The sequence below is a fragment of the Chiloscyllium plagiosum genome, unplaced genomic scaffold (genome assembly GCF_037043375.1).
Source record: "Chiloscyllium plagiosum isolate Xiang-an unplaced genomic scaffold, Cpla_swu_hap1 HiC_scaffold_15, whole genome shotgun sequence".
Lineage (NCBI taxonomy): Eukaryota > Metazoa > Chordata > Chondrichthyes > Orectolobiformes > Hemiscylliidae > Chiloscyllium > Chiloscyllium plagiosum.
Genome location: NW_028270153.1, coordinates 73,827,331 through 73,851,392, shown reverse-complemented (window position 1 = coordinate 73,851,392; position 24,062 = coordinate 73,827,331). Strand labels below are relative to the sequence as shown.

The window sequence follows — 24,062 nt, the reverse complement described above, 5'->3', positions numbered from 1 at the left end:
TCTCCAGCATCTGCAGTCTTCATTTTCTCCACAATAAGGATTGGGTACAATTTAAGTCTCTATCTGCACTGTCACCCATCAAGTAGTCAGAGGACTCACCCACACCCTGTTCACATCAAAAACTCAGGAGAGTCTGATACAATGTTAGACGTGGAATAATATCTCCCATAACACTGTCCTGATCAAACAATCTCAGGACAGTTTCAACACGGAGTTAGATAGAAATTAAAGCTTTATCTCTGCTGTCCCTATCAAACATTCAGAGGACAGGAACAGCACTTCGATACAAGCTCGAATCTAATCGAGGGGATGAGGGGTGGCTTTTCAATAGAATTACAGGTAGAACATAGAAAATAACAGCGAATACAGGCCCTCGCTGTTGCGCCGACCTGTGAAAGTAATCTGATGCCCATCTAACCTATACCATTCCATTATTATCCATATGCATGTCCAATGGGTCTGGGTCCCTGTCCAGGTGGTGGTGAAAGTGGGGTTTTGCCTGCTCCTGTTGAGGATGTGAAGGTTCAGTATCCTGCCCTCTGCTGTGGACTGACTTGCTGTGGGGTGAGGAGTAAGGAGTTGGCGCACCGGCTCCAGCCAGCATTCCATCCGGATGGATGGCTGCTTTTGAGGCAGATCAATCCGATGGGTGCGCCCTGTCCGAGAATGTCTGTGAGGAGAAGGGCCGGGGGTTCATGGGGAAGATTGTATGAGGTTCCAGTCATCCAGAGGCAGGATGATCAGGGGGAGTATAAAGATGGTGATGGCTGTGGCGGTTAGCTGGAGCTTTCCTTGGGGTGTGGAGCTGTCGTTTGCTGTGCTTCCTGGTTGTTGTCTTTTGGGGGCTGAGCTCACTTGCAGCAGGTCCCGTGTGTCCAATCAGGTTTTCCCTTCAGTTGGACAGCTGTCGGGTTGTCAGAGGCACCAAGTATGGGCCTTTCCACCGAGGAGAGAGAGAATCTTTTCCCAGTGATTTGATCATTACATAGTCCCCAGGTTGGAACGGATGAGGTGGCTCCTGGTGGGGTGTGGGCACCGCTGCCTTTATCAAATCATGGTGAAGGTTAATGACCCTACTGAGGGCTTGGCCCTAATCCAGCAGAGCCTCCTGTGTCAGGGGTAGTGCTGTATCTAGAACATAGAACATAGAACATAGAAGAATACAGCGCAGTACAGGCCCTTTGGCCCTCGATGTTGCGCCGATCCAAGCCCACCTAACCTACACTAGCCCACTATCCTCCATATGCCTATCCAATGCCCGCTTAAATGCCCATAAAGAGGGAGAGTCCACCACTGCTACTGGCAGGGCATTCCATGAACTCACGACTCCCTGAGTAAAGAACCTACCCCTAACATCTGTCCTATACCTACCACCCCTTAATTTAAAGCTATGCCCCCTCGTAATAGCTGACTCCATACGTGGAAAAAGGTTCTTATGGTTAACGCTATCTAAACCCCTAATCATCTTGTACACCTCTATCAAGTCACCACTAAACCTTCTTTTCTCCAATGAAAACAGCCCCAAGTGCCTCAGCCTTTCCTCATACGATCTTCCTACCATACCAGGCAACATCCTGGTAAACCTCCTCTGCACCCGTTCCAGTGCCTCCACATCCTTCCTATAGTATGGCGACCAAAACTGCACACAATACTCCAGATGCGGCCGCACCAGAGTCTTATACAACTTCAACATGATCTCAGGACTCCGAAACTCAATTCCTCTACCAATAAAAGCCAGTACGCCATATGCCTTCTTCACCGCACTATTTACCTGGGTGGCAACTTTCAAAGATCTGTGGAGAGGTTTGGGGGGCCTGGTCACTAAGGGCATGGGTCCAAAACTGAGATGGAGGGGAAATTTGGGGATGATATTTGGGGACTACAGAATTGATGGGAACGCTACATTTGACGAGACAATATTTGGCAGATGGTGGGCAAAATATTTGTGCGAGGGAATGCTACATCTGAGGGTGATATTCTTCTGGGATGACTCAAGATTTTGGAAAGGGGCAAATTACTGTGAGGGTGGGGCAAAGTTGTGGGGTAAAGACAAGGGCAAATGTGGGAAATAGTGAAATATGTTGAGGGAATATCTGCCAGGGCAAAAAAGAAAAGGCGAGGGTGTGAAATGGGGGGTGTATGGGATCTCAAAATTGGATGACACAAAGTTCGAGAGGTAACATTTGGCAGGGAGTCACATTCAGCAATTTTGGATCGAGAAAAACATTTGGGGGAGGGACAGGAAAAATGCAGAGAGAGGGAGAGGCAGAAAGGTGGAGATAGGGGATAGAAAAAATGCAGACAGAGAGGGAGGGGGCACACATCTGGAGGGAATTGACAGACAGAGGGAGAATGAAATAAAGAGTTGAGAGTGTGGCAGACAGAGATGCAGGAGGGGAAGACAGAAAGACCAAAAGAGAGAAAGGAGGAGAGACTTTGAGAGAAAGATACAGGGACACAAAGTGAGAAACAAAGAGACATAAAGTGACAATGTGGGAAAGTGATGGGAAATCGGCCAAGAGGCAGGAGTTCAGGAAAGACACAGTCTGAAAAGGTGATACTCACCATTACTCTCTCTCTCTTGCTGATTTCTCACACTCACTTGCTTCCATGAGGGATAGACACTGCTCCTGGAGTTCACTTCAGATAGGGCCTGTTTCGGGGATGGGTTGGTAAAGGTTCAAAAGTGGAACTGAGCTTCCAGCAGTACCCGCAATCCCTCTCTTTCTCTCTCTCACACACACCAACTGGCCTGAGACCTGAAATCCACACAGAAACACAGCTGCAGTTTGTTGGACACATTCACCCCCTCCCTGACAACAGCTGAGGGACACCACAGCACTGTCTCACTCTCTCAATGGTTCAACACAGGCAAATGTCATTTACTGCACACTACAGTCTGTTTGTGTATAGGTTTCTGTGCGCCTGTATGGATGTGTGAGTCTGTGTGTCTGTGTGTACATGTTTCATGTGTGCATTTATGTGTGTCGTTTTGTGTGTTTCTGTGTATCTGTTTGTATGTCTGTGTCAGAGCATCTGGATGTGACAATGCTGTCACTTTAACAAGCTTATTTTGTTCTTCGTTCTTTTTTAATCTATAAGACATAAAAGCAAAAATTAGGCCATTCATCCCATCGAGCCTGCTCCACTATTCAATCATGGCTGCTACGTTTCTCATCCCTATTCTCCCTGTCACACTTGATCCCCTTGACAGTTAAGAAATTATCTCTCTCCGTCTTAAATATATTCAAAGTCCTGGCCCCCACAGCCTTCTGAGGCAGTGAATTCCATAGATGCATCACTATTTGGCTGAAGACATTTCTCCTGGACTCCATTTAAAAAGGTCTTCTCTTTACTCTACTGAAGTTCCCTCGGTCCGAGTCTTTCCTACCAATGGAAGCATCATCCCAACATCCATTCTGTCCAGGACATTCAGTATTCCAGGTTTCAATTAGATTTCCCCTCATTCTTCTGAACCCCATCGAGTGCAGACCCAGAGTCCTGAAACATTCCTCATATGTTAAGCTTTTCATTCCTAGGGCCATTCTCGTGAATGTTCTCTGAACAGACTCCAGGGCCAATACATCCAGGAGTGTCAGAAATAAGAGTGATGAGCTGACAGCGTGGATCAGTACTTGGGACTATGATGTTGTGGCCATAACGGAGATGTAGGTTTCACAGGGGCAGGAATGGTTGCTAAATGTTCCAAGGTTTTGAATGTTTAAAAAGAACAAGGAGGGTGGAAAAAGAGGAGGGGGTCCAGCATTGCTAATCAGAGAGTGCATCACAGCTACAGAAAGGAAGGCTGTTGAGGAAGTATTGTCTACAGAGTCAGTATGAACAGCAAGGGAGCAGTCACCTCTGTAGCAGTTTCCTACAGACACCCTAATAGCAGTAGAGAGATCAAAGAACTCATCGGCTGGCAGATGTCACAGAGTTGTTGTTGTTGTTATGGGTGACTTCAACTTTCCCAATATCGAATGGAACCTCCTTAGTTCAGATGTTTTGGATGGAGCTGTTATTGTCAGGTGTGTTCAGGAGGGTTCCCTTACTCAGTATGTAGGCAGGCCGACGAGGGGAGAGGCCATTTTGGATTTAGTACTCGGCAATGAGCCAGGACAGATGTCAGATTTCGTGGTGGGAGAACACTTTGGTGACAGTGATCACAGCTGCCTCACATTTACCGTAGCCTTGGAGAGGAAAAGGAGCAGTTACCAAGAGAAGATATTTAATTGGGGAAAAGGAATTTATGGTTCTATCAGACAGGAGTTGGGAAGTACAGATTGGGAGCAATTGTTCCACAGAAAGGGTATAACAGACATGTGGAGACTATTTAAGGAGCAGTTGTTGCAAGTGATGCACAAATTTGTCCACTGACACAGGCAAGAAGGGGTAAGATTAAGGAATCTTGGATGACGAGAACAGGGGAGCTTCTTGTCAAAAGGAAGAAGGCAGCTTCTGTGAGGTGCAGGAAGCAAAGATCTAGCACAACTTTAGAGGATTACAGCTCACTAGAAAGGAGCTCAGAAATGATCTGAGGAGAGCCAGGAGGGGGCATAAAAAAAGCTTGGCAAGAAGGATTAGGGAGAACCCAAAGGCATTTTACTCATATGTGAGGAATAAGAATGTAGGATCAGTCAGGGATAGTGTCGGGAACTTGTGTGTGGAATCTGAGGAGATAGAGGAAACCCTAAATGAGATTTTTGCTTCAGTTTTCACTAAGGAAAGGGACCTTGTTGTGAATGAGAACTTTGAGGAGCTGGGAAACAGGCTGGAACAGATCAAGATTGATGAAGTTGATGTCTTTGGTGATGGCCACCACACTGAGCTCTGTCCCTCCCCTCTCTTGATGTTTTTGGGATATTAATCATGTCTTCCACAATAACGACTGACACAGAATAATTATTTAATTTTTCAGCCATTTCCTTTTCCCTGCCACAATCTTTCTGCGTCATTTGCCAGTGGCCCAATGTCCACGTCTTCCTCTCTTTTACCCTTTATCTGTCGAAAGAAACTCTTACGGTATTGCGTGATATGTCTGGCTAGCTTACCGTCATTTTTCATCGTGACCCTCCTTTTTTCTTTTGTCGTTGCTCTCCATTGGTCTTTGCATGTACTTAATACTTTGGTTTCCCACTGACCTTCCCCAAATTATCTGCTTTCTCATCAAGTCTGCTTCATACCACATCACTAAATCCAGCTATGCCTGTTCCCTACTGGGCTCCACCACAAGTTGGTCCAAAAAGCCATCTCATAGATATTCCATAAATTCACTTTCTTGCGAACTGTTCCCAACCTGATTTTCCCAGTCCACCTGCATATTGAAATCCTCAATGATCACTGTAACTTTGCATTTCCTACAAATCTTTTGCATCTTCGGTTGTATCTTGCGCCCCATCTCCTGACGACTGTTTGGAGGCCTGTACATGAGTCCAACTATGATTTTGTTAATACCTGTGCAGTTCCTCAATTGCACGACATGGATAAGAGAGGTTGTAAAGGCAGAGGTGCCAAAGGGGCTAGAAAGAGCCGAGGTTAACAATGGCAGGGGATTGGCCAGTTCTCTCAGTACAGGGTTTTTCTTTCCAGTTTGGTTTAGCTGTGGCAGTCACAAGATGCTGGAGTCCAGAAAAGCTTCCAAGCATCAGCAGATGAATCCTAACTTGCTGTCGCTCTCGAATTTCTTTGGATGTTGTTCCCTCCTGCCTGCAAGAATCTGTTTCAGTTTACCTATTTTGCTAAAGTGTGTGTTCTGGGATGTCTGGATTGGAACAGTCCCTTCGTTAATTTGCTGTATCTGGATAGTTAAGTTTTCTAGTAATGACGTTATTCTAAATTTGATTTTCTTTTGTTATTCTGTTGTGTTTTCATAAATTCTGTTTTGCTGAAAGCTGAGTGTTCAGACCAGCTGCATCACACCTGGAGTCTTGATTTCCTATCTGCCTTTAAAATAAGAAAAGGTTAGGGCTTAAGCTACCTTCTCAATATACTTTGAGGTAGTCTGGCCTGGTCCATAACAATATGTGTCTGTGTGTTTGAGTGTGTGAGTGCTTTTGTATGTGTATGATTCTGTGTGTTTGTCTGTGTCTGTGTAAAGGTCTGTTTGCACATCCGCACCTCAGTCTGTCTCTGTTGCTGTCTTTGTATGTGTATGAATCTATGTTGGTCTGTATGTTTGAGTGTATAGATGTGCCTCTTTGTGTCTCTTTGTATGTGATTCTCTCCCTGTAACTGTCTGTGTGTCTATCTCAATTGAACTATCTCTGCAAATTTGTAGCTATGAGTGTGTGAGCCAGTATATGTGGATGTGTGTATTACCGTCTATCGGTGTGTGTGTGTATCTGTTTGCGTGTGTGTGTGTGCATCTGTGTGTGTGTGCATGTGTATGTGTATCTGTTTGTGTATATCTGTGTGTGCGCGCGTGCGTGTGTGTCTGTGTGTGTATCTGTGTGTGGGCGCGTACGTCTGTGTCTTCTGTGTGTGTGCGTGTGTATCTGTGTGCGTGTTTGTGTGTATGTATCTATGTACGTGTGTGTGTGCCTGTGTGTGCATGCATGTATGTGTGTGTGCGTATGTATGTGTGTGTCTGTGTGTGTGCATGTATGTGTGTGAGTGTGTGTGTAAGTGTGTGTGTGTGTGTGTCTGTGTGTGTCTGAGTGTGTGTCTGTGTGTGTATGTCTGTGTGTGTCTGTGTCTGTGTGTCTGTCTGTGTGTGTGTCTGTGTGTGTTTCTGTGTGTGTGTCTGTGTCTGTGTGTCTGTGTGTGTCTGTGTGTGTCTGTGTGAGTGTGTATGTGTCTCTGCGTGTCTGTGTGCGTATGTATGTGTCTGTGTGCGTGTGTGTCAGTGTCTGTGTGCGTGTGTATGTGTCTGTGTGCGTGTGTGTCTGTGTGCGTGTGTGTCTGTATCTCTGTGTGTTTCTGTGTCTGTGTGTGTGTCTGTGTGCGTGTGTGTCTGTGTCTGTGTGTGTGTGTCTGTGTCTGTGTGTCTGTGTGCACGTTTATGTGCCTGTGTGTGTCTGTGTCTGTGTGTGTCTGTGTGCGTGTGTTTCTCTGTCTGTGTGTGTCTGTGTGAGTGTGTATGTGTCTGTGTGTCTGTGTCTGTGTCTGTGTGTGTGTCTGTGTCTGAGTGTGTCTGTGTGAGTGTGTATGTGTCTGTGTTTGGCTGTGTCTGTGTGCGTGTGTCTGTGTGCATGTATATGTGTCTGTGTCTGTTTGTGTGTGTCTGTGTGTGTCTGTGTGTGTGTGTCTGTGTCTGTGTGCGTGTGTCTGTGTGTGTGTCTGTGTGTCTGTGTCTGTGTGCATGTGTCTGTGTGTGTGTCTGTGTGTGTGTGTGTCTGTGTGCGTGTGTGTGTGCGTGTGTGCGGGAGTCAGGCCTCCATTTTGCCAGAGCGCCGAGGAGAGAAGGAGGAGTGAAGCAAGGGCTGCCGGGAAGGTATGGGCTTAATTTATATTTGGGCAGTGGCTAAACATGTGTCGTATCTCCCTCCTGCACCCCCCTCCTCTAACCAGAAGAAAAAGACCCACTCAGGTAAGGCTTTTATTTCTTATCTTTCTTTTCCATTTATTTAAGTGCATTGTTGGGTTTTAGTTAGTTCATATAAAGCTAAGCTTACAATGGCAGGGGACCTCAGACCCGTGGCATGTGCCACTTGTTTGATGTGGGAGCCTAGGATCGTGTCTGACGTTCCTGACTCTTACACTTGCAGGAAGTGTGTCCAGCTGCAGCTCTTGTTTGACCGCATGACGGCTCTGGAGCTGTGGATGGACTCACTGTGGAGCATCCGCGATGCTGAGGAGATCGTGGATAGCACGTTTAAGTGAACTGATCACACCGCAGGTTAGGATTGCTGAGGGAGACAGTGAATGGGTGACCAAAAGACAGAAAAAGAGTAGGAAGGCAGTGCAGGTGTCCCCTGCGGTCATCTCCCTCCAAAACAGGTATACCGTTTTGGATATTTTTGGGGGAGATGGCTCACCGGGGGAGGGCAGCAGTTGCCAGGATCATAGCACTGTGGTGGGCACTGCTGTTTAGAAAGGCAGGAAAAGGACTCATAGGACTATAGCCATAGAGGATTCTATTGTGAGGGGAGTAGATAGGCGGGTCTGTGGTTGAAAACGGGACTCCCGGATGGTATGTTGCCTCCCAGGTGCTCGGGTCAGGGATGTCACTGATCGGCTGCAGAGCATTCTAAAAGGGGAGGGTGAACAGCCAGTTGTCTTGGTGCATACAGGCACCAACGATATAAGTAGGAAATTAGATGAGGTCCTGAAAGAAGAATTCAGGGAGCTAGGAGAGAAGTTAAAGAGGAGGACCTTAAAAGTAGTGAACTCGGGAATACTACCAGTGCCACGTGCTAGCCAGTGTAGCAATGAAAAAATAGGCAGGATGAACACGTGGCTTGAGAGATGGTGTAGGAGGGAGGGGTTCAGATTTGTTGGACCTTGGGACTGGTTCTGGGGAAGGTGGGACTATTACAAAAGGGATGGTCTACATCTGAACCAGACCGGAACCAATGTCCTTGGGGGAGTTTTTGCTACCGCTGTTGGCGAGGTTTCAAACTAATGTGGCAGGGGCTGGGAACCAGAAGAGAAAACAAGTAGGCAGAGACTGTAAGAATTATGAAGATAGCATTAATAAAGGGAAGAATAGGCAGAGAGCAGGTGAGAGCAAAAGAACTGGTGGCCTGAAATGCATCTACTTTAATGCAAGGAGTATAGTGTTTAAGGCAGATGAACTTAGGACTTGGTTTGGTGCCTGGGAGTATGACATTATTGCAATCACAGAGACTTGGTTGAAGGAAGGGTATGATGATTGGCAACTAAGTATTCCAGCATATAGACACTTCAGACAGGACAGGGAGGGAAGTAAAAGAGGGGGTGGAGTTGGTTTGCTGATCAGGGATGATATTACGGCTGTGCTAAAGGCTGTACTATGGCGGTCTTGGATACTGAGGCATTATGGGTGGAGCTGAGAAATAAGAAGGGTGCAGTTACATTGTTGGGGCTGTATTACAGACCTCCCAACAGTGAGCGTGAGGTAGAAGAACAAATAGGTAAACAGATTATGGAAAGATGTAGAGGCAACTGGGTGGTGGTGATGGGAGATTTTAATTTTCCCAACATTGACTGGGATACGCTTAGCGTCAGAGGTCTGGATAGGGTAGAATTTGTACAAAGCGTCCAGGAGAGTTTTCTAGTGGAGTTTGTCAATAGTCCGACGAGGGAAGGGACCATATTGGACCTGGTACTGGGGAACGAGCCAGGACAGGTGGTAGAAGTTGCGGTGGGGGATTTCTTTGGGAACAGTGATCACAATTCTGTAAGTTTTAGAATCCTCGTAGATAAAAAAGAGAGCGGTCCTAAGGGAAGAGTACTAAATTGGGCCAAGGCCAATTATATCAAAATTAGGCAGGAGCTGGGAAATGTGGATTTGACACAGCTATTTGAAGGGAAGTCCGCATTTGAGATGTGGGAGGCTTTCAAAGATAGGTTAAGGATAGCGCAGGATGGGCATGTCCCGTTGAAGGCAAGGGATAGGAAAGGCAAGATTCGTGAACAGTGGATGACAGGAGAAATCGTACGACTAGCCAAGAGGAAAAGGGAAGCGTACATAAGGTCGAGGCTGCTAAGAACAGAACGGGCCCTGGAGGAATATTGGAAGAGTAGGACCAGTCTTAATTGAGGAATCAAACAGGCTAAAAGAGGTCATGAAATAGTTTTAGCAAGCAGAATTAAGAAAAACCCCAAAGCATTTTATTCTTATATAAGAAGCAAGCAGGTAACTAGGGAAAGGATCAGTCCACAGAAAGATATTGAAAGAAGGCTATGTGCCGAACCTGAGAGAATGGGTGAGATTCTGAATGATTACTTTGCATCAGTGTTCACTGAGGAGAGGAACATGATGAATCTTGAGATTCGAGACAGACGTTTGAGTAGTCTGGATCACGTTGGCATCAGTAGGGAAGATGTGTTGGGTGTGTTAGAGGTTATTAAGGTGGACAAATTCCCAGGACTGGATGGGATCTATCCCAGGTTACTGAGGGAGGCGAGAGAGGAAATAGCTGGGGCCCTGACAAATATCTTTGTGGCATCCTTAAGTACAGGTGATGTGCCAGAGGACTGGAAGTTTGCTCATGTTGTCCCCCTGTATAAGAAGGGTAGTAGGGATGTTCCGGGTAACTACAGACCAGTGAGCCTGACATCGGTGGTGAAGAAGGTACTGAGGGATATGATCTATTTATATTCAGAAAAGAATGGGCTTATCAGTGATAGGCAACATGGTTTTGTGCGGGGTAGATCATGCCTAACCAACTTAATAGAGTTCTTCGAAGATGTGACCAAGTTGTTAGATGAAGGAAGGGCTGTTGATGTCATATACATGGACTTTAGTAAGGTGTTTGATAAGGTTCCCCATTGTAGACTAATGGAGAAAATGAAGTCACATGGTATGCAGGGTGTTCTCGCTAGGTGGATAATGAACTGGTTGAGCAACAGCAGACAGAGAGTAGTAGTTGAAGGGAGTTTCTCGAAGTGGAGAAAGGTGACCAGTGGTGTTCCACAGGGGTCAGTATTGGGGCCACTGTTGTTTGTAATATACATAAATGATCTGGAAGAGGGCACTGTTGGTATGATCAGCAAATTTGCAGATGACACAAAGATTGGTGGAGTAGCAGAAAGCATAAGGGACTGTCAGAGAATACAGGAGGATATAGATAAACTGGAGATTTGGGCGGAAAAGTGGCAGATGGCTTTCAATCTAGACAAATGTGAGGTGATGCAAGTCTAATTCTAGAGCGAATTATACAATGAATGGAAGAGCCTTGGGAAAAGTTGACGGGCAGAGAGATCTGGGACTGCAGGTCCATTGTTCCCTGAAAGTTACTGCACAGGTGGATAGAGTGGTCAAGAAGGCACATAGACTTGGTTTCACTGGATGGGGCATTGAGTATAAGAGCTGGCAAGTTATGTTAAAATTGTACAAGACATTGGTTCGGCTGCATTTAGAATACTGTGTACAGTTCTAAACACATTACCAAAAGGATGTGGACGCTTTGGAGAGGGTTCAGAGAAGGTTTACGAGGATGTTGCCTGGTATGGAAGGCGTTAGCTATGAAGAGAGGGTGAGTAGGTTAGGTTTATTGTCATTAGAAAAAAGGAGATTGGAGGGGACCTCATTGAGGTTTACAAAATCATGAAGGGTATAGACAGGGTAGATAGAGACAAGCTTTTTCCCAGGGTAAAGGGGATTCAATAACGAGAGGTCATGCTTTCAAAGTGAGAGGTGAAAAGTTTAAGGGGGATACTTCACACAGACGTTGGTGGGCATTTGGAAAGCGTTGCCAGCAGAGGTGGTAGAGGCAGGCACGGTGGATTCATTTAAGATGTTTCTTTGTTCTTTGTGTGTGTGTATTTGTACTGAACTGTCTCTGCTGATCTATCTTTGCTCTGTTGCTGTGTGCACATCAGCTGCTGTAGATGAGTGTATGTATTAGTTTGCGTCTCTCTGTCTCAGTGTGTCTCTAAGTCTGTGTCACTGTGCAGTGGGATCTCTGTTGTTCTCGGGGTGAATCCATTGAAATGGTGTATACCCACCTCTCCCCTTTCTGTCTGTCTGTCTGTCTTGTGTGTAAAGTGATACAATTGTCATATATATTGGTGTGTATCTCTAAATGTGTGTCTCTATATGTTTGTGCCTGTGGATCTGTCTCTCGGTGCAATGGGATTGGAGCCACCTTAGAATAAATGAATGAATGAAAAAGTGATAAATCAAAGACTGAGTCTCTTTTGCTCCCCTCCCCCTCCCCGCCCAAACAGATTGTGTTTAATGCGATACAATGCTGGTCTCGACGTGCTACTACATGAGTGGATGATCTTTTCTGTGGTGAGAGCATCACAGCTTGTGAATCTCTCATGTTGCACAGTTGTGTTATTCTTCAAACAATTTCTTTGGTGACACAGCAGTTTTGGCTGACCGATGTTGCATCTGAGATATGAGCAACAGGAAACAAAAATGGGAGGACGAGAGAAAGAGGGAAACATTGTGAGAATGAGAGCTGAATATGAAGAGAGAGATGAAATCTGCTGAGGCCAGGTCAGAGTCAGTGATCCTGAGGTGAAAGTAAAGGTCGGAGTGACTTAAACCCAACTCCTGAGCTGGGCTCTGGTTCCCTCTCCTTCCCTAACAACCAGGACTTGGGGCTGAGTCTGTCTCTCTCCAGCTCAGCTGCTTCAACATAAACAACAAAATAGTTTGTTCTGCAGCTTGGTATTTCTAAATGAATAATTTCATTTTTACAGATTGAAGTGAGAGATACATTCAGTGAAATGGTGCCTTTTTTCACCGATCACCAAGTTGAGAAACATTGACATGTGTCCCTGTTCAATAAGGTTGGAAAAGCCAGCACTGCCCTCAGTCTGTTACCATAGCGCAAGGCTGTTTTGTTGCTGAAACATTGAACTGAAATGAAAAAATCCTGGATGGATTGATTAATGAGTAAATTTGATCGATTGATGAATTTGGGTAAAGGGATATTTCAGCACATTTTTCAGCTGCTGTCTGAACTTAGTCTGGGTCACAGCGTAAATCGCGGTGTTTGTGCAGCAACTGAGGAGCTGCAGCATGAAGCCCAATTCACACACAAAGCGATGCAGATACACAGGGGTATATGCCAAATTAAACATCCGATTCGATATCGAATACAGCATTAATGTTGACCATAACAGGATGAAATTGGCTGAGATCATAAACAATAAAATGATAGATGTTTTTCGATTTTGCATTTCTGTATCATGGTGAATATCCCCATTGGTGTGAATCTGGAGTCTCCTGCGGGCACTGCTGGTCACTAAAATGTGTCTGACGGTGAAAACATTGAGCAGCAGAATCAGAAGGAATGGGAGAGCTGGTGTTAGAATGTGGTGGAGGAACTTGATTGTGACCCAGACACGAGAAGATAGAACACCGTTCATTGTGTAACAAAACCAGGGGGAGTTCGCCAACCGATAAAGACCCGTGAGCATGAAATACCAGAAAATGTTCTTTAAACAGCTCAGCACTGTCACTGCTCCCAGAACCACAGCCGCCGTTTTCTCACTGCAATATTTATTTTTCAGCTTCTGGCAACAAATGGCCACAAACCGATCAAAGGTGAAAGTGACGGTGAACCAGACAGAACAGTCAGTGGCTGCATACGGCAGGATGACGTTGATATTGCACACGGGGACGGAGTACAGGAAATAAAACCGATCCCAATAAACAATGGGAATGTGTCTCAATATCATATCGAGGATAATAACCAGTAGATCCGTCATTGCCATTGCCCCCAGGTAACGTCTGACACATGGAGACAATCCACAATCTTTATAAAGCAGGACGAAGATCGTCATGATGTTAACTGTGAGGAAGGAAAACCAACAATTTAGATATGAACCTGAAGGACATTTTACAATTCATTGAGACCAGAGTGAGATTTTCAAAATGAAACATTCAGAGATTTATTGATGTATTTGTAGCTGGAATAACACATGGTAAATTCTGAATTACTGACAGAAATGTGATTTAATACAGATGAAACCCTCCCTCCCTAAACACACAGACATGCATCTAAAAGAACCGATGGTTTCTAGAACATTCCCACACACTCAATCACTCAAAAGCAGACAGGTCACTGCTTTACAGTTCCAAAGACAGAGTAAACATTGCCGTCCTGAATGATTCTGTCCCAGTTCCTTGAAGACAAACGGACATTAGAAACTTTGATCTTTTAGTCTAAATTGTGGTTGATCGATTATCTGAGTTGAAGAAATGTAATGGAAGGGAAAGCCCTTTAACTGCCTGAGGGACTTCGAAACAGTGTTTCCTTCTCCATGGAACAGGATCTTTGCCCTCAGGATTTTATGTTCTTTCAATTAAATGTCATCCAGCTGTTCACAAATAATGTCAGTTTTAGAATGATTTGGAGAATGTTGCTTATAGAATGATCAAGAGAATGTTGGATATAGATTGTTCAGGGGAATGTCAGTTTCAGAATGTTCCGGGGAATGTAGGCTGTAGACTTTTCCTGGAAATGTTGGTAAAATAATGTTCTGAAGAATGTTGGTTATAGAATGTTCCAGGGAAGGTGGGTCAGAGAATGTTCTGGAGAATGCTGTTTCTAGAATGTTCCAGAGAATGTTGGTTATAGAATGTGTTAAGAGAATGTCAATAATAGAATATTCTGGGAATGTTGGTGATGGAATGTTCAGAGAATGTGACTTGTAGAATGTTCCGGAGAATGCCATTTATAGAATGTTCCGGAGAATGTCAGTTATAGAACGTGTTGGAGAATGTCAGTAATAGACTGTTCCGGAGGAATGTTGGTTACAGAATGTTCAGGAGAATATCCGTTTGAGAATATGATAGTGTCATAAAAAGCCACATCACGAAGGCCCCTTCTTAGTGATGCCCCTTCTGTCCATTAGGTTTGGTGAAATCCACTCAGCGTCAGGGTGAAAATCTCTCTCCAAACTCAACTCAACTGGCACTTTGTGTACAGAAACAATAAGATTAAGCCAAAAACGTGAAGATTTGATGTAAGATTCCCTGGTTACAATCGTACAGATATCAACTTTTACTTGGAGATCTACTCCACCTCTTTTTATGTTTTACATTACGTCCCCAAATATAAAAGGTCCTGGATGTACAGTTCCAAATATCAGACACCCTGGAGTAAGGACTCTCTGATGTCATTAAATTGTATCCATTTACCTCAATGTTTGCATTGAGTTCCTCAATCATTTTTAAAGATACAATGTGTAATCAGATGGCATGTCTTTCATTCAGCTTTTTAAGCCATTATTCCCTGCTCCATTGTCACCTTTATTGCTCATTTTGATTGATCAGGAAACAGTCTGACATTGTCATTACACACAGAATCAAACCTGATGGGTAATGTTTCACGAAGCCCCATCACTAATCCTGGGTATATCCCGTCCCAAAGGCTGGACAGACCCACCAATGGTGATGGAACCATGCTGTAAGGTCAAGAAAGGAGTTACCTTGTAATTCCCCAACATTGATTCCAGAACCCAAGAATTCTCATGGTGACGGGTCAATGATGTTCAAGGAAAGTGCCTGATGATGGACATCTACTGCCTCCACAACAGCCGGCACACACTCCTGGTGGAGGGAAAGGCTCAGCCTCATATTGAAGATACCATCCACTGAGATAATCAGTCTTTATCAGTTTAACAGAAAATAATGACTGCACAGACACCTGCTGGGTCCTCATCTATTTGCAAATTATATCAACGGTTTAGATAAATGGAACAAATGCATTCACACTAAATTCAGCAATGATGCTGAGATATGAAGGAAACAAATTTATCAAGAGGAGGTGCAGGATCTGTAAATGGATAAGCAGTAAATAACCATTTGGCAGATGGAATGTAGCGTGGCTAACTGTGAACCTGTGAATTTTTCAGAAAGGATACATAAATGGAGGGAGATTGCAGGACCTAGTTCCAACATCGGAAGTGTTGCTCCATCTCCCTGATGGTCTGATCCCTGATTATCCCAGTGGTCCCATTGCTTTCAGTTTAGATGGGATATTTTGATGTGGTTGGTTGGCGGTGGGGGTGGTGAGGGGCAGGGTGTGTTGAACCGTGTCCAAAGGGGGTGGCCTCATCTGAGACGCCATCCTTTCTTTCGATGTTGGGACCTGAAGATGATGGGAATGGCTGACTGCTTCTGAATGAAGAGGCTGTGGCTGCTGCCAGGACAGTGGGTATTCACCAACATGATGTACTGTGCATGGTCACACTGCATCATTAATGGAGTGAGAGGTCCTTCAGTTCCTCTAACTCTCCCCATTGACATGGGGACCCTGCAGAGCCATGTACACCATCGGGAATCCCACTATACTGGGGAAACAAGGGTAGCCCTGGCAGCTTTCTGCTGAGGGAGGAAACATTGTATTCACCTCATCCGCCATATATATCCTCCGTCACCGAATGGCGGGAGATCCATACTGGGAGATGATGGATATGTCCCCCACGTCTGCCTGGAAAGTTCCGGATCCTAGAAGCTGAATGAAGCTGTGACCCTAATAGCCACTGGCAGCACCACGCCCCTGGTGTGAAGCTGCAGGTCGTGTTGAAGGAGGTTACACTGCTCAGTGACCAGCTCCTTGTTCAATCAGGGTCCCCTCACACGCTGCTCCTGGGTTAAGTGTCGCTTGGGAAGCTGTTCTTGGAAAACCCGGAGTGGATACGGCAGATCCCTTTCCCCACCCACACTCACTCCGTGGTTTCAGAGCTGCCCCTCTCTCCAGCCCCTGCTCCATTTGTTGTTCATGTTACAGACTCAGATGCTGTAACTACAGTCCCCAGACTCCATCCAGAGTTGGGTCACCAAATCCTCAGGTCTCCCTGAATGTCTGAGGCAGCTCACAGCACAACCTCCAGCAAACCATCCCCAGCAAACCATCCGCAGCACCTCCACGAACGTTTCAATAACAGGAGTTAGTCAGAAGCCCCTCAGCTGCAAGTCAGACACCTGCCCCTTTACAATAATACTCTAGGGGTTTGTACCACAAGGGGGTAGGCTCTGGTGGATAGAGGGGGTATGGGAATTCAGATAGGCAAAAGGGAGCTGCTGCACAGTCTGATCCCACAGATTTCACTGTCTCCCTCCCTCTCAGCCTCCATATTCCCAGCTGCCTGTCCATCCCACAGCTTTCTATAAATTCCCCTCTCTCCAATATCCTTCACTTCTACCCCAGCCCACTCTTTCACCCTCTCCCCAGGTTTTTCAGGAACTGATCTGCCATTCAGTGTTTCTGATCTTTGGCCTTTCCCGCCAACCTCTCTCTGCCCTCTGTGATCTTGCTGTTGCTCCCTGAGGGTCATTTGAGCCACATCCCCCTCATTCTCTGTCCCTCTCCATCGCTCATGCTCAATGATATTTCTGTTTACCTTTCTCCCTACAGACTTCTTTCTCTCCTTGGGTTTCCATAAATTCCCCACAGGATGGAAGCAGGCCATTCAGCCCATTGATTCCACACCAACCCTCTGAAGGACTGCCTCCCCAAACCCTTCCCATCTCTGTAACCCTACATTTCCCATGGCTCATCCACTTAACCTGTTCATCCTTGAACTGTGGGAGGAACAAAAGCACCCAGAGGAAACCCAGGCAAACACAAGGAGAATGTACCAACTCCCACACAGACTGGATTCGAAACTGGGTGTTTCTCTCTCTCTCTCTCTCTCTCTCTTTCTCCCTCTATCTCCCTCTTTTCTTCTGTCTCTGTATCTCTGGGTTTATTTTACTCTCTTTCTCCTTCTCACTCTCTACATTTTCCCCTATTCTCAATGAGATTTCTCACTCCCGCTTCCTGTCTGTCCTTTTTGCTTTGTCTCTCTGAGTAGTACGGTGGCACAGTGGTTAGCACTGCTGCCTCACAGTGCCAGAGACATGGGTTCAGTTCTCTGCCTCAGGCAACTGTCTGTGTGGAGTTTGCACATTCTCGCTGTGTCTGTGTGGGTTTCCTCTGGGTGCTCCGGTTTCCTCCCACAGTCCAAAAATGTGCAGGTTAGGTGAATTTGCCATGATAAATTGCCCATAGTGTTAGGTGTAGGGAAATGGGTCTGGATGGGTTGCTCTTCGGAGGGGTCGGTGTGGACTTGTTGGCCCAAAGGCCCTGTTTCCACACTGTAAGTAATCTAATCTCTTTCTCCGTGTGTCTCTCTCACTCACTATTTCTCTCTCTGTATTACTCCATTTTCACCTTTTCTGTCCCAGTTTCTTTCTCTCCTGTCTGTCCTTGTATCTCTCTCTCTCTGGGGTCTTTCTGCCCCCCTCAATTCGTCCCTATATTTCTCTTCCTCTGCCTCTGCATCTCTGTCTCTGTCCTGCACAGTTTCTCTCCCGAGGATCTTTCTCTGTCTCTCCCAAGATTTCTCTCTCTCTCTCAATCTGTCTACCCTTCTGACTCTCCAGATGGAGCTTTCCCTCTGTTTACCTATGTCTCCCTGTTCCCCATCTCTCTCCCTGGGGTTTCACTCTCCATTTGCCTGTGGCTGTCTATCCCTGTCCTATCCCCGGGGGCAAATTTCGGGTGGAACGGTGGCGGGATTGAATACTTATTGGAGTGGGATTCTCCCTCTGTTTCCTTCTCTCTCCCTGTCGGTCCACCTCTCCCTATAGCTTTTCTCACCTCTATGCCTCTTTTCTCGTCTTGAATTATTTCTGTCTCCCTCCTTCCCTCTGTCCGTCCCTCTTCTTCACTCTTTCCTTCCAACTGTCTCTGTCAGGCACAAAACTTTGTTGGGGGTTAAATAGTTTAGCGGACACAGGGAGTGCAGACTATAAAATTGGGATGGGGGGCAAAATATTTGACAATATTAAGGGGGAACAGAAATGGAGGGAACACAATATTTGATGACAATATTTGTCAGGTTGTAGGCAACATATTTTTGCGGGGGAGTGCAATATGTGATGGAGAGCAATATTCTTTTGGTGTGACTCAACATTCGGGGATGGGGCAAATAGCTGTGTGGGTGGGGTGAAATTGTGGGGTAAAGACAGGGCAAAAGTGGGAAGTAGTGAAACATGTTGAGGGAATATCGGGGGGGGTCAGAAAGTGGAAGAAGGGGAGGGTGTGAAATGGGGGTACATGGGGTCTCAAAATTGGATGACACAAAATTCAAGAGGCCACATTTGTCAGGGAGTCACATTCGGCAATTTGTTTTGGGAGAAAAAAGTTTGGAGGGAGTGCAGGAAAACTGCAGAGAGACAGAGGGGAGGAAAGGTGGAGGGAGGGGACAGACAGAGGGAGAATGAAATAAAGAGTTGGGTATGTGAGAGATAGAGACGCAGGAGGGAAAGAGAGAAAGACCAAAAGAGAGAAAAGTAGAGAGACTTTGAGAGAAAGATACAAGGACACAAAGTGAGAAACAAAGAGACATAAAGTGACAATGTAAGAAAGAGACGGGAAATCAGTCAGTGACAGGCAGGAGTTCAGGAAAGACACAGTCTGAAAAGGTGATACCATTACTGAGTCCCAGCTCTCCCGCTTGCTCGTTTCCCACACTCCCTCGCTCCCATGAGGACTAGACTCTCTGTGTGGAGTTTGCACATTCTCCCCGTGTCTGCGTGGGTTTCCTCCGGGTGCTCCGGTTTCCTCTGACAATCCAAAAATGTACAGGTTAGGTGAATTGGCCATGCTAAATTGCCCGTAGTGTTAGGTGAAGGGGTAAATGTAGGAGTATGGGTCTGGGTGGTATACTCTTCGGCGGGTCGGTGTGGACTTGTTGGGCTGAAGGGCTTGTTTCCACACTGGAAGTAATCTAATCTAATCTAGACACTTCTCCTGGGGGTCACTTCAGACAGGGTCTGTTTCAGGGACGGGTTGGTAAAGTTTCAAAACTGGAACTGAGCTTCCAGCAGTACCCACACTCATTCTCTCTCACACACACACACACAAACTGGCCTCAGATCTGAAATCCACACAGAGACAAAGCTGCAGTTTCAAACCAGCTACAAAATGCTTTTATTCAGACAAGGGAACAGTCTTCTACAGGCAAGGAACACAGATTTATCCCACAGGGTAACCTCGTATTTCCACACAGACAAACACAACATGTGAGTGGGATGAACTTAACCAGTAAAGTTAGTGAGTTTCTGAACATCAAACTATTTCACACAAGGACATGAAGCGACTATATGGATCTGTTGTACCAGTGGATGTTTGTTCATTTTACAAATGATCATGAATTTATTAAACACATTCACCTCCTCCCTGACAACAACTGGGGGACATCACAGCACTGTCTCACTTCCTCATTGAGATATTTTTTTACAATTCTGACACTGTGTGAACAGGCCCTTCAGCCCAACATGTCCACACTGACCCTCCGAAGAGTAACCCATCCAGACCCATTTCCCCATCCTATATTTACCCCTGACTAATGCACCTAACATACACATTCCTGAACACTGAGGGCAATTTAGCACAACCAATTCACCTAACTTGCACAACTTTAGACTGCGGATAGAAATCGGAGCATGTCGACAGAGGGAGAATGTGCAAACTCACACAGTCGTCCGAGGCTGGGATCGAACCCTGGTTCCTGGCATTTGAGGCAGCAGTGCGAACCACTGAGCCACCTCTGATTGACTCAAACTGTGTTCAAGATGGTTAATCTCAGGGAAGTGTCATTTACTGCTGACTTTGCCTATTTTACCATACACTTCCAAGTATTCAGAAATCTCATCCTTCACAATGGATTCCAGGATCTTACCCAGGACCGAGGTTAGGGTAATCAGACTGTAATTTTCTGTTTTGTGCATTACTTCCATTTAAAACAAGTATGTGTGCATGTTTCTGTGTATCTATATGTATGTGAGTCAGTGTGTCTGTGTGTGTGCATGTTTCTGTGTGTGTTCATGTGTGTCAGTGTGCATGTTTCTGTGTATCTGTATGTATGTCTGTGCCAGTGCGCCTGGATGTGACAATGCTGTCACTTTAACCAGGTTATTTTGTTCTTTTTTTAAGACTATAAGACACAAAAACAGAAATTAGGCCAGTAAGTCCATCAAGCCTGCTCTGCCATTCAATTAAGCTTTTCATTTCTGGGGCCATTCTCTTGAACTGTCTCTGAACACACTCCAGGGCCTTCCTAAGATATGGGGCCCAAAACTGCACACAATTCTCCAAATGTTGTCTGACCAGAACCTTCTAGAGCCTCAGAAGTGCATGAATTCATATTTCTCACATTGTACTTCACCTGCCACTTCTTTGCTCACTTTTCTAACCTGTCCAAATCCTTCTGCAGACTCCCTACCTTTTCACTGTTACCTGTCCCTCGACCTATCTTTGTATCATCTGCAAACTTAGCCAGAATGCCCTCAGTTCCTTCATCTCGTTAATGTATAAAGTGAAATGTTGAGCTCCCAACACTGAGCCTTGCAGAACACCACTCGTCACTGGCTGCTATCATGAGAAGGACCCTTTTACCCCCACTCTCTGCTTTTGACCAAGCAGCCAATATTCTATCCATGCTAGCACCTTGTGTCTAACACTATGGGTCCCTCATTTACTTCGCAGCTTCCTGTCAGTCACCTTGTCAAAGGTCTTCTTGAAGTCCAGATAGATAACACCCATTGGCTCTCCTTGGTCTAACATGCTTGTTATTTAGAGTCATAGCTAATAGAGATATACAACACAGAAACAGACCCTTCGGTCCAACTTGTCCATGCTGATCGTTGATGCTAAGTCTTTCTAATCTCTCAAGTATTTCTAGCTAATTTGTCAAGCATGACCTCCCCTTGATGAAACCATGCTGACTTTGCCTATTTTATCGTACACTTCCAAATATTCAGAGATCACATCCTTCACAATGGATTCCAGGATCTTACCCATGACTGAGGTTAGGGTAATCGGACTATAATTTTCTGTTTTGTGTGTTAGTCGCTTATTAAACAAGTGTCCCGTTAGCGAATTTCCAGTTCTCTGGGAACCTCTTTGACTCGAGCAATTTCTGAAAGATCGCCACTCATGCTTCTACTCTCTCTTCAGCTAACTGCCTGAGAACTCTGGGGTGTAGTCCATCTGGTCCAGGTGATGTATCCACCTTCTGGCCATTTGGTTTTTCCAGAACCTCCTGTTTTGGCGATGGCCATCATACTCAGCTCTTCCCGAGACTCTCTTGAATATATTTGATATTACTTGTACTTTCCACCATGAAGTCAGACACAGAATAATTTTTCAATTCCTCAGCCATTTTCTTTTCCCCACAACTATATTTCCAGCGTCATTTTCCAGCAGCCCAACTTTTGCCTCTCTTTTGGCACTTTATGTATCTGAAGAAACTCTTGCAGTATTCCTTGATATGTCTGGCTAGCTTACCCTCATATTTCATTGTGACACTCCTTATATATTTTGTTGTTCCCCTCTATTGGTCTTTGCAAGTTCCCAATCCTTTGGTCTCCCACTGCCCTTTGCTAAATTATCTGCTTTTTCTTTTACATTCATGCTATCTCTGCCTTCCCTCGTCAGCCATGGTTGCCTCATCCTCCCTGTACCATGCTTCTTTTCCCTTGGGATGAATCTCTGCTGTGTCTCCTGAGTTACTCCCAGAACCTCCTGCCATTGCTGTTCCACTGTCTTTCCTGGTACACTCCTCTCCCAGTCAATTCTACCCACCTCCTCTCTCATGCCTCTGTAGTTGCCTTTATTCAGCTGTAATACCATTACCTTTGATTTTGTCTTCTCCCTCTCAAATTGAAGAGTAATATCAGTCATATTATGATCACTGTCTGCTGAGGATTCCTTTACCTTAAGCTCCCTAATCAAGTCTGCCTCTTGCCTGGAAGCATTGTGTTACCGTTTATCTTTTTTTTTTGCCAAGGGGTATGCTGTAGAACATAGAACATTACAGCGCAGTACAGCCCTCAATGTTTCGCCCATGAATGAAGCCCATCTGAAGCCCATCTAACCTACACTATTCCATTTTCATCCATTTGTCTATCCAATGACCAATAAAATGTCCTTAAAGTTGACGACTCTACAACTGTTGTAGGTAGTGCATTCCATGTCCCTACTACTCTCGTGAGTGAAAAAGCTACCTCTGACATCTGTCCTATATCCATCACCTTTCAATTTAAAGTATGTCCCCTTGTGCGAGCCATCACCATTCGAGGAAAATGTTCACACTGTCCACCCTATGTAACCCTTTAATTATTTTATATGTCTCAATTAAGTCACCTCTCAACCTTCTTCTCTCTAATGAAAACAGCCTCAGGTCCATCAGCCTTTCCTGGTAACACCCTCCCTCCATACTAGGCAACATCTTCGTGAGTCTCCTCTGAACCGTTTCCAAAGCTTCCACATCCTTCCTATAATGCGACGACCTGAATATTATACAAGTGCGGCTGCACCAGAGTTGTGTACAGCGGCAGCATGATGTCATGGTTCTGAAACTCAGTCCCTCTACTAATAAAAGCTAACACACCAAATGCCTTCTTAACAACCCTATCAACCTGGGTGACAACTTTCAGGGATCTATGTGCATGGACACCAAGATCTCTCTGCTCATCGACACTACCAAGAATTTTACCATGAGCCCAGTGCTCTGTATTCCTGTTGCTCCTTCCACAGTTAATCACCTCACACTTTTCCGCATTAACTCCATTTGCCAACTCTCAGCCCAGCTCTGTAGCTTACCTGTACCCCTTTGTAACCTACAACATCCTTCGGCACTATCCACAACTCTACCGACCTTAGTGTCATCTACAAATTTACTAACCCATCTTTTGACGACCTCATCCAGATCATTAATAAAAATGACAAACAGCAGTGGACCCAAAACAGATCCCTGCAGTACACCACTAGTAACTGCCCGGTGCGCCACTTCTGCCCCCAGAGCTGCAGTCACCGCAGCAACTTCTGCCCCCAGTGATGTCACTCACCTGCTCAAGGACCACACCATACGCTACACCACTCCCACGTCGTTCTCCGCCCCACGTCGATCTCCGCTCCCACATCGATCCCCGCCCCACGTAGATCTCCGTCCCCACGTTAATCTCCGCCCCCACGTTTATCTCCGCCCCAACGACCAACTCCACCTGCACAACTAACTCGCCCCCATGACTAACTCCACTCCCATGCCTAACTCTGCCCCCACTCGCAGCTCCAGCCCCACACCAGGTCCTAGCTCCCAGCCCTACCATATTTTCACCATCCCTCCAGACCTCCCCCTCTCTGAGGATGAATGATCAATCCTCAGCAGAGGCCTCACCTTCATCCCCCGACGCTCCCGGATCAATGAGTTCGACACGCAGCTAAGACATCGAGCATTTCTTCCACCGCCTTCGCCTCCGCGCCTACTTCTTTAACCAGGACTCTCGCCCACCCTCTGACAACCCCTTCTCCCGCCTCCAACCCACCCCATCCACCTGGACACCCCGTGCTGGCCTCTTATCCACCCTCGATCTCTTCATATCCAACAGCCGCTGCGACATTGACCGCCTCAACCTGTCCACACCTCTCACCCACTCCAACCTCTCACCCTCACAATGCGCA

At 45.8% G+C, this 24,062-nt stretch overlaps 2 pseudogenes; one reads left to right on the top strand and one right to left on the bottom strand.

The window, feature by feature from the left end:
- Positions 1-617: 617 nt before the first annotated feature.
- LOC148147691 (uncharacterized) lies at positions 618-12,302 on the top strand (annotated as a pseudogene).
- A 371-nt stretch (positions 12,303-12,673) lies between these two features.
- The window catches only part of LOC148147690 (uncharacterized), a 29,547-nt pseudogene continuing 18,158 nt past the window's right edge, over positions 12,674-24,062 (bottom strand).